Source organism: Pseudopodoces humilis, chromosome 3 (assembly GCF_049639895.1).
Source record: "Pseudopodoces humilis isolate 2021_Gansu_Grassland_sample_001 chromosome 3, ASM4963989v1, whole genome shotgun sequence".
NCBI lineage: Eukaryota > Metazoa > Chordata > Aves > Passeriformes > Paridae > Pseudopodoces > Pseudopodoces humilis.
The window spans coordinates 80,638,099-80,646,933 of record NC_142202.1 but is presented as its reverse complement, the minus strand read 5'-3'; the positions used below and the strand labels follow the sequence as shown (position 1 = coordinate 80,646,933).

Here is an 8,835-nt window from a genome sequence, read left to right as displayed (position 1 = left end):
TCCAAGAAGCACAGAATGGTTTAAGGTTAGAAGGGATCACTAGAGGTCATCTAGTCCAACCTCCCTGCTCAAGCAGGATCCCCTAGAGCATGCTACTCATGATTCTGTCCAAACGGCTTTAGAATATCTAGAGGGAGGGAGGTACTCACAATGCATGTAAATGAAATAATGAGATATTTTTATATCACTTCTATTCATTCACATGCTATTCATTACCTGAGCAATCCAGGCTGGAAATGAAACTTTTACATTCACACTCCTACAAGCAAAAAGCTGAGGCAGCAAAACTAAAGTTCAATTAGCAGTTACCTGGCAGCTTAATTAGCAATTCCCTTCAATGAGTTCCACCTGGGCTGTTATAGCCCACTGGCTCTGGGATAGTTCAGCAGCAGCAGCAGCAGCAGCTAGCTGGGTTATTTGGCTCGGTACGGTTATCATGAGAAATGGAAACAGTGCTAAAGTAATTATTCTTCAGGACACGAGAAAAATTAGTGTTTTGACTAATGAAACATGGTAAGTGATGAAGCCTCCATTAATATTATCAATTTTTTTTAATGTGTTGGATGATGAAGCATTAAGGTTTCTATAGCATTTGCTGATTTCAGCTCTTAGGAATACTGACCTTTTAAATCTCGTTGTTCAAGTGACTGTATCCTAAATTGCTATTCTTGAGAGTTTTTCACAGGTTTAAACAAAACATTAGGGAAACAAATTCTTCAAACTTGACCCTCTGAAGAGCTGAGTGACGACAATAGCCCTGTAGCTATTTCTATTACCATTTGCTGATTGGATTTTTTTTTTTTTACCAGGAAATAAGGGTTAGATATGAGACAAACATTAATTTGTTCAAAGCAGCATCCAGTCAGAGGTATGAGCAAAGAAAGTATTATGTCCAAGGAAAGTATTGTCAAAGCCACAGGTCCACAGATCATCTGTAACTTTGAAAGCAGCTCTATTTCAGCTATTTCATATCTCCATCTGGTTCCCTCATTGTCAGAAAAGCAACTGCACATAAACAAATCTTCAATGAATGATGTAGGAAGTTTTTTCTTTTGAACAATATTCAGTCAGATATTTTTTTGTTTGCTTTTACGAATGATTCTGCATTTAACAGGCAGATAATTCTGAAGAAACTGTTTAAATCACCTCATGCAGAAGCCCTCACCAAAGCCCAAGTTGATTTTGTCTGACTTAAGCTTATAAATCTTCACGTCACGTCTCTCATTTTATAACTTTTCAGGACAAGAAATTAGCAGATTGAAAGCATGTGGAGGAATGACCTTCCTCTTTTCCTCTTATTGAAAAGAAACATTGAAAATATTCTCCAATCTCAAATCCAAAATGCGTAGCAAAACACATTTTTCCTCTTGCAAAGTGCAGCAAAGTCAATCAACATAGTCTAAACAAAATTTCTTTCGTCTAATTTTTCTTTCTGCCCTCTCACTCTCTCTAGTCCTTTTCTCTGTCCTCAAGGATGGAGGCAAAATACAAGGACAAAAGCTATGGAGCAGCCTCTGACCTTTCCTGATGTTGTTTCCCATGTGGCACTAGCACAATGGAGGATGCTGACCACTATCCAGTCGGGCTGGTGAGAATTTTTTTGTCCATGCTTGGACTGACACTGACCACTCAAGCCAACAATTAGAGAGCACATAACGTGGGAGACCATTCAGAGCTTGACTGGGGAAAATTTGCACTGGGAACATTTTCATTCTTCATAGAATACCGTGGAAAAGCCCAGATAGCAACCAGGTTACAATGCCATGCACAGCCAGAGGACCCCTCCACTGCCTTGCCTGGGTGACAGAAATGGCACAGCTCTGCCAGAGTAGTGCTCTCAGCTAAAATACCTGTCAGTGTCCACAGAGAGTGTCCCTCCTCACAAAACTCCCAGGGTGACCCATGACTAACATCAGTCCACAGTGACAGCTCAGAGTGGCTGGTACAAGACAGAGTGAAAACTCTGCTAGGATTAAAAATGTAATAACAGTAACCATAGAGACATTTTCCACCTGTATTTCTCTGAGATAAGGTATTACAAGAATTTCTTACAGAAGCAACAGCATGTGGTACCGTCTCCCAGGTGACAGAACCTGAGGAAGTGGTCTCAAATTTCACCAGAGGAAGTTTCAGCTGGATATGAATTTAAAAATTTTCATGGAAAGGGTTGTAAAGCATTGGAACATTGGAACACTGCCCAGGGCAGTGGTGGGGCCACAGTGCCTGGAAACATCCAAAAAATGTGTGGATATAGCACTTGAGGATGTGGTTTCATGGTGAACATGGTGCTGGGTTGACAGTTGGACTTGATAAACATAGAGGTCTTTTCCACCCTGAATTGTTCTATGATTCCATAATAGCAGAGTCATGGTAGATAGAGTAAGGTTGGGTTAATTTGTACATCAAAAGTAGCTGTCATTAGAGAAAGGCTGCACAATTAGCAGGGCTGTTTTTATAAGCTCCAATTTGTTCAGAACCACTTTGGATGGTATGAAAACCCAAATGGTCACAAAGTTTGCTGCAACAACAGCAGACCAAGCCCACCTCTTCCAAAACACTGGATTACCCTTCATCCTCAGTCTGTTGTATAATAATGTAATGTATTTTAAAACCAGATTGCTGTGCACGGCTGTTTCAGCTTCATGTTTGAGTTTCTTCGTTCACTAAATATTTCACTGTTTCCCAGTGCAGCACACATACTAGGGCTTTTTGGCATGGATTTTTCTTTCTTGGCTCTGTCTCTCTGGCCTCTTCATGACCTAGCCTCAGCTGGCCCCTCAGACGCTTCTTTCCAACATAGGCTCTCTAAAATCTTCTGCTCCAGAATCTCTTTCTAATCCATTCTCTTCAACAAGCTGGACTTCATCCTTGCTCAGCTGCATAGCTTCACTTGACATAGAGTTTGCACCTTTTTTAGTCCAATTTACGTGGATAGCCAGTATTACACTGTCTCAGTCGTCAGAGGTGACGTGTGGTGGGGAAGAGTCCAACTGGTCAGTGGCTTGGATCCAGAATCCTTGAGCTTTATCTTACCTATACTATATTTAATCTGTTCCATCTAATTTCTCTAGTATCTAATTTTACATCATTAACAGTCTCAAGGTCTTCACTATGTCAGCAGCTCTAGTAAAATAAACAGGAGTTCATATCCTTTTCCTTTAATATCTGTGCTTTAAGGTAGAGCAAGGAGACCACAGTTAAATTACAGATCACAAGTGGCTGCACACCAGGGCTGTTTTTCTGTTCAAAAAGGTCATTACCCGGGCAGCCACTGAAAATTTGATCCATGGTTTCACACAGTAGAACTTGACACAGTGCATGTGTAATATGCATTAATATGTAATATGGATTTACTTGTAAAGACATTTCTTAAAAAAAACCAAACCATACTGTGTCTATTGTACCCCCAGGCTGCATATGATAGCCAGGATTTCCTTCCACATAAATGTAGGGAGCTAAATTTTCCAGGTACTTTTGGGGGTGAGGAATTGACCATCATATCCTGATCTGATCTAGTTCTGTTTTAGCACCCATGTGCAGAACTCAGTGGGTGAGGGTGTGAGCATGAAAGGCATTAAAATATTTGCATTTATATGTGGTGTACGTTTTTAACTTTCTTATTCTTAAAGGCAGAGTACAGTATAATGTCAAATGCCATTTCCCCTCTCCCAGGACGGTATAGTTGCAAAGAGCTTAATCTCCTGCTAACACTCTACTGGCTCCACAATTTAGAGTGCACAGGGAGCCAGCAGCAATGGATTTCACTGCTGTAGTGTAATTCTCAGCTAACATAGTCCCTGCACAGAACTGTGTTTCTGTCCTGCCTTTTTAACTGATTGTTCACCAAATTACTGGGTTACTGCATGGTAAGCGACCACCAGCGGGAGTAACACAGCTGTCTGGAGAACTCCTGGACTGCATGGTTAGAGGTGATACCAGCAGGACACAGGATTGTGGCAGAGAGGTGTGAGCATGAAACACCTATGAGCATTGATACAGTACTGCCTAAGCTGTCAAAACACAGTCACATTTAAGAAAGCACAGCCTGAAAGCTGAGGTTCAGCCACTTGCAGTTTTAACCTTAAATGGAGGAGACATCTGATACTCATATGAAACAGGAATGGTCACCACTGGCTGAGGTGCAGCAGGTAGACCCCTGCTTGGAGAAGTGTTTTGCTGGTATTACCTGAGGTGTGAATTTCATTAGAGAGCAGTGACTGAGGCCACCCTGGGGCTAAATGGGTACAATTTTGTGTCTTCTGGAACCACAGAGATTTGTTTAATGTCCCTGTGTGTGCTCTTTTCCCTATCAATGGACTCCAGAAATATCTCTGCAATGAGTAGGTCCTTTCAGTCACCAGCCTGCTTGAATGTTATTGGTAACTGTAAAGATGTCATCCCCAGAGGCTGTCCTTGTTTGTTTTTAATGGGAAAATAATATATTTATTTTTTTCCGTGAATCAGAGGAATGACTCCCTCCTTCTACTATGGTAGGATGTATGCAGCATGGTATGACATTGTCCACTTCAGCCACACACTCTCTTCTAGAAACAAATCTGCTATTATTTTAAACTCTTCTTTCATATTAATAACTCATGACATACTAATTAATCTCAACTTTACCCTTTTTGCAATACAATAATCATAATCTTTGATTTTACACATGAAAGAACTTGAGGTAACTATGCCCTGTTCCCACTTTTTCCATACTGTACTATCTTTGTCACTTTCTTCCTTACACAAATCGCACATAGAAAGTTTAAAATGACCACACCAAAGCAATTATAAAGCCCCCTGAAGCCTCTTGCCTTTTGTGGGGACACATTTGGAGAGTCACTCATCTCAGCCTTTTCCACACAGAGCAGTGGTGGTATTTCAGGACAATGTTCCCATCCACCCCATCAGCCCCTCTGAAGTGCAGTAAAGAAGATCACCCTGGTATGCAGGCTGCTCGTTGGCCAGCGAAAAGAGAAATCTGATGCTTGTTCTTTCATGCAGAAAGAGAAATTACATTTGCCAGACATCTTAATGAACAGTAAATTTTGACAGACTAAACCATAATTTTTTCTAACCTTAATTTTTTCATCAAAGTGCATGACCACACATCTTCTAAAAACCATTTGAAAGTAGTAAAGAAAGATCCTTGGTTACTAATTTTAGAGGGATCATCATGATTTTAGTAGTGCATCTCACCTACTCTGTCAGGAACACTTATTTCCCACTTGGCATTCTGATGCTGATGGCTTGATTTATGGGATGATTTGCAGTTGAGAAGGACTTGGGCATTTTTCCACTCCAGGAGTGGATGTTGGGTGCCATTTTCTGAGGTTGGCAGACCAGCCAAACCCCAGCCTAACGTTGCAGCTGCTGACCTCAGGGCCAGTTGCAGTGTTTCTCAGCTCCAGACCACTGCCCTCTAAGGCTGCTTGGATTTACAAGCATGCCTGGCTTTTCTAGGACAGGCAGTTATTCCTGGAACCTTAAACTCCTTCTGTCCCGCAAACTAAGAGCAGTGCAGATTAACTTTGAGTTTTGCCAGCAAATTTGTTCCCTCACAAGATGAGAAGGTAGAAGGTGAGAAGGTAGAAATGAAATGTCAGCTGTGAAGGAGGTGAATTTTTTGAAAAGGAGACACCATGGTTATTTGTGAAGCAGTGGGGACCTTGGTGGCTGTGAAAGTAACTCATTCACATTTAAATGACATTTCACATTCAGAAAATACCTTTTCCTTAACTGTGAGGAGTGATCATTCTGTGTCAGTGTTGAAATTGGTCAACAGTCTGTAAATAGTCTCTCCTGGGACCCATGCCATAGCTCCGTAGAGGATTAAAATAATTTAGTGTTTGGCATTCTCAGATTATGCTCACAAACATTTTTTTAATCTCTCCCTCTCCGTATTCTCATTGTGTGAATGGAAAGACAAATGTAAGAACATTGAAATATGATGTTTTGAGAACATGGATCTGGACTTGTGCCCTGTGTCACTTCAAATTCTCTGCCTCTAGATCACACATAAACTGCTCAGCTGCTCAATATATCATATCTAGCCTTAAAGTCTGGGCTCACTCTCCCCAACCTCTAATAGACCCTGTGAGAAATACAAGCACAGCTTTACACTCTATCTCAGTTGTTTCCAAAACCCGAGTAACTGTTGCAATAAAGAGAGAAGAAATGAGTTTAAAAGGAGAAAATAAATTGAGTCTGTCAAACCAAATAGCAAGTGGGCTAGCTGGTTAGTTAAATAATTTTTATTGGCTTTTTCCAACTAATCTGCCCACAGGATTTATTAGTCTTCTACTATATCCTCAAATAAAGCATCTGACTTTAGTTCCAGTTTATGCTTTAGCCATTAATAATTTTGTACAACCTAGAGAGCATTTATATTATTTATTAATTTTATCTAACCATAATTACAGTCATTGTGGCTCTTTAATCAAAAGTTACTCCAGGCCAAGTTTCTAGAATTCAAATTGTATTTCATCATTTTTACAGAAAGGGCTTTTGGACTGTTTGTTTCCTTACTCAAGGGCTTCCCTCTGGCCAGAAAACCTTATGAAGAAGGAATAATTAGAATGGGTTGTGCCCTGGCCCCATGCAAAAGAGAAACACTGCCATGTCTTGTAATTCTAAATTCTGTTAGCATGACTGTCAGAGTCACTCCAGCTTGGGCCATTCAGGTTTGCACCAATGTCCACACGCAATTCTCATCGTGCCAGAGCCAGGGCACACAAGGAGAGAGGAGGCAGAAAGGCACTTTGCATCTCTCACCTCTCTGGTTTCTGCAGTAATGTTGAGATCAAAGCTTCTGTTTTCGAGGCTATGGATGCACTTGCCGCTCCACGGTCTATGGTAATGAGCCAACAAGTACATCCTTGTGCTGCCCACTTCTGGGTTGTTCCGTGGCTGTGAAAATGAGAAGTTTGAGTTACATAAAAAGATGTCATCTTTACTTTTCTCATAGTTTTCAAATCTGGATCTTGTCAGTTTGCTGAAGAGCAGACAGTATGTGGCTCTCAATCTTCAAAGTCATTCCTTCATACTGTAGTTTTGTCTTTTCAAAGTTTAGAGCAGCTGCTAACCTCCAGCCATTCAGGAGATGGCACAGACTGAAGTCTCTTCTGTTGTTCAGGAATCCTACAACTCATTACTTTGAAGTGGGCAGGAGAAAGTTTCCTCCATTCATGTATGCCACAGGAAAGGTTTCAGTGAGTCAACTCTTTGCAGTATAGAAATGGCACTGCTGTAGGCTACAGAGAGGGACAAATCCATGTGGTACTTTGGCTGCTTCTCCTTTTTTCTTTGTCAAAACTTTTAAGTTGGATAGGCTGTTAGGAAAGAAATCTGACCCAGCTTATCTAAATGCAGAGAATCTTCTTCAAAGAAGATCTCAAGGCATTTGTATGTGGTAGGTTCAATACTCCATTAATATATCTGAGAGAAAATTTTCCATTCATAAAAGTAATATTAATCTATATAAGGTAATCAGCATTCAGATAAGATTAACTCACTCTATATAGGTTAAATTCATATATTCATTTGCTGCTGGTGAACAAGCTGGCTTTAGGACCATTGCCCATGTGAGGCCATAATGATTTCTTACTTTGCAGTCATCTGAGTTTCTACTTTTTCCAGCTTTTTAACAAGTCCAGCATTAGCCTAAAGTCTTTCTACTCCTTCAGTTGTAAGTTGTTCCCTATATTGTGGCCCCAAGATAATTCTAATTACTCAGACATTTTCATGCATAAAGTCTTGCAGAATGGATTAATATTTAATTTTAATTTTAATTTTAGATCCTTAATTTGAAATTCAGGTCTGCATCCCTAAAAATCCGAACCAGGGACCTGGCCACATCATTCATCCCACCCACAAGGACTCTGGGGTGTGGAGAGGTGATTGCTCAGCAGGGATGTGAAACCACTGCCTGCTGATTGACCTGCCCTGGGATCCCACTGTTTCCACACAGCACTTCTCAGGGATCATGATGGTTCACCACAACACTAGATTTCATCACCTGAGGTCTTCTGAGATACATAGAAGGCAGTCAGGCATTTAGAAGAGCCAAAAAAGTCTTTGAACATCATGGAGACTGCAGATTTAGACTTTTGGAGAGAGGCTGAGAGAACTAACAAACAAGGTCAGGGAAAGAGAGCAAGGGAATAAACAGACACCAAAAGGGATCAAACCACAGTGCCTGGCATGGATGCTTGCAGACAGATGCATGATCTGTTGCTTGCTCAGACTCATAAGTAAGGTCCATGGTGTGGGTACGAGGCCCTGGGGGTGGGCTCAGCAGTCCTGACACTGCTCCTGGAGCTGGCAGAAACACCAGCTCCATCCCAGTGGCATCTGTGACGCAGCCCAAACGCACAGGACAAGAGGTGAGGTGGCAAGTGGAGGTGCAAATACTGAAGAGATTCCATGCAGGCAGTGACAGGCAGGGAGCAGCAAGCAGAGCCTTCCCATCCCAAATGCAACTCTCTTTACAGGATGCTGCAGTCTGTCATCTTCCACCCGTGATAAACCCAAAACCAGTTGATCCCAGAGCAGGAGAGCTCTCACAGAAGGTGTACATGTCAATCCCTGTTACATGTCAGACAGCATCACCACAAGCCCTGGCAACTTTTGTGTCTTAAGTTCACCTTATGCTGCAGGTAGCCACCACCACAGCTGATGGCCATCCACAGCTTCAGAGGGCTTGTGCACCCATCCATCACAGCAGGTTCTGCTGGGCCAGGCACAACCACAGGCCAGGGAAATTGCAGGGAAAAACAACACGGGCAGGATGGAAAAATAAATTTTTTGAAGGAAGGTATGTGTTATGACAGGCTTTTTTGC

General features: G+C 41.6%; 1 long non-coding RNA gene across 1 annotated transcript; it reads left to right on the top strand.

Moving 5' to 3' along the window:
• The first annotated feature begins 402 nt into the window (after positions 1 to 402).
• Positions 403 to 7,900, top strand: LOC148184683 (uncharacterized). Its single transcript, XR_015772316.1, has 3 exons — positions 403 to 513; positions 1,454 to 1,588; positions 7,811 to 7,900. It is a non-coding gene; the product is annotated as an uncharacterized LOC148184683 (long non-coding RNA).
• The last annotated feature ends 935 nt before the right edge of the window (positions 7,901 to 8,835 follow it).